The sequence below is a fragment of the Lactuca saligna genome, unplaced genomic scaffold, assembly GCF_052625555.1.
Source record: "Lactuca saligna cultivar CGN05327 unplaced genomic scaffold, ASM5262555v1 scaffold_24, whole genome shotgun sequence".
NCBI classification, from domain to species: domain Eukaryota; kingdom Viridiplantae; phylum Streptophyta; class Magnoliopsida; order Asterales; family Asteraceae; genus Lactuca; species Lactuca saligna.
In genome coordinates, this window is record NW_027629831.1 from 77501 (window position 1) to 80000 (window position 2500).

Below are 2500 nucleotides of genomic sequence, written 5' to 3' on the forward strand. Positions count from 1 at the left end.
GGCAACAAGGCAACCTTGCCACACAAATGCCCATGGGGGACTACCACCACTTGGTGCCCAGAAGCGTGTATGACGAACAAGGCATGGTGTTGGGAATTATGCATCTTCGGGCTAATCAATGTCTGTTCCTGTCACCAAGCTCTTTGTGCATTATGTATATATAGGGGGTACATGGGGACTAATACCACCCTTGGTGCCCGACAGGTGTGTTGGGAAACCTAAGCAAGCGAGGCTGGCAAGGCAAGCCACCCAAGGGAACAAGGCACCTTGCCACACACATGCCCACGAACGACCAAGGCAACAAGGCAACCTTGCCACACAAATGCCCATGGGGGACTACCACCACTTGGTGCCCAGAAGCGTGTATGACGAACAAGGCATGGTGTTGGGAATTATGCATCTTCGGGCTAATCAATGTCTGTTCCTGTCACCAAGCTCTTTGTGCATTATGTATATATAGGGGGTACATGGGGACTAATACCACCCTTGGTGCCCGACAGGTGTGTTGGGAAACCTAAGCAAGCGAGGCTGGCAAGGCAAGCCACCCAAGGGAACAAGGCACCTTGCCACACACATGCCCATGAACGACCAAGGGAACAAGGCAACCTTGCCACGCACAAACCCATCCACGAACGACCAAGGGAACAATGCATACGGGGCTGGCAAGGCAAGCAGGCTACCCAAGGGAACAAAGCCTCTTCCCACACACAGACCCATGAACGACCAAGGGAACAAGGGTGTGAACGACCAAGGAACAATGCGTATTGCCACACACATTCCCATGAACGACCAAGGGAACAAGGCTACCTCCCAAACAAACACACATGAACGACCAAGTGAAGAAGGCTTCTTCCCACACACAACCCCATGAACGACCAAGGGAACAAGTTTACTTCGTACACGAACACCCATGAACGACCAATGGAACAAGGCATCTTGCCACACACATGCCCATGAGCAACCCAATCCCATCCTCATCGGTCTAAGGAACAAGGGGCCTTGACAAACCATGAGCAGATTTCTAAGCAAGTCAAACGATGAAGGGAGCAAAGTGTAGTTCCTACTTAGTACATAGTAAATTGAATATATGAGTTCCAATCCGATCAACTCGTGTTCTTTCGAGTTCATCTAAGCCACTTATGAATACCTAAAAGCCTTATCTGCCTGCCTATCACCAGGCGACAGGGACAAACACCCAAATATGATATATTTTCATTTCAAGTCCATTCGTCTATGTTAACAACGACCCACACAAATTTTCAATGGCATTCCTACTTGATTTGAGCGACATTCCAACAAGTAGGGAACCATCGCTTCAAGGCATGACCAAGGATAGGACACAAACATTTACGCCTCAAACATGACATTTTGTTTTTTTTTTTTTATTTATTTCAAAGCTTTTCATTTATAATAAAAAGCATCCCTACAAAATTTTGTGTCAATCCGAATTAATTCGAGCGAGTTATGGACGATTTCGCACAATTATGCATCCTTGGGCAAATCAATGTCTGTTCCTGTCACCAAGCTCTTTGTATAATATGTATATATAGGGGAACCATGGGACTGCTGCCCATTGGCGCCCCAAGGGTGTCCAACGCCCAAGGCTCTCGAGGCTGGCACGCTCAAGGCATGGCCAAGACGCCCGCTCTTGACGAAAATGGGGCCAAAACGCCCCCCATTGGCGCCCCACTCCCGTGTCCCCTCGCCCCCAAGTCGTGTGTGTCCAAAAATTATGCATCATCAGGGAAATCAATGTCTGTTCCTGTCACCAAGCTCTTTGTGCAATATGTATATATAGGGGGTACCATGGGGTCTCATTCTCATAGGTGCCCGGCATGGTTGATGGGCAAATAAGAATCGTGAGGCTGTATCGAGCACACACGAGGCATGCCAAGCCAAGCCCCACGACCCATGAAAGAGGCCATCCCCCCCAACACGTTGCCTTGATTTCTCGAACGGTGACCTGAAAATTAGCCCCATCTCCTTGAGTCTCCTCGACGTTGTGCCCATACACTAGCCCGTTGCCTTGATTTTCCTCGACATAGGGCGCAGAAACTAGCCCCGTTGGCTTCACCTGTGCCTCGACGCCGTGCGCATACTAAGAAATATACATCCTCAGGGAAAGCAATGGGTGTTGCTGTCACCAAGCTCCTTGTGCAATATGTATATATAGGGGGGGAGCCGTGGGTGAGCATGGGAAGGGATGAAGGTGCCAGACTGCCTTTGAGCGCGAGCTTGGGTGACTGTTGCTTGATTCCTAGTCGGTGGCATAATACCCCTCCGAGTGGGGGCCTTGGCGTGGTGTGGGGATGCCTCGTTAGGTCTCTGCGACACCGATCCAGGGTTGTGGTCTAGCTTTGGAAGTTTGGGATGGTGCTGTTTGTGTGGCAATTCGATGACGATGTGCTTGCTGATCTATGTTTGACGTGCTACTGGTGCTAGCCAGCATTTGATTTGTGCTGATGATTGGGAAAAGATAGGCGTTAAAGTGGCATGTGTT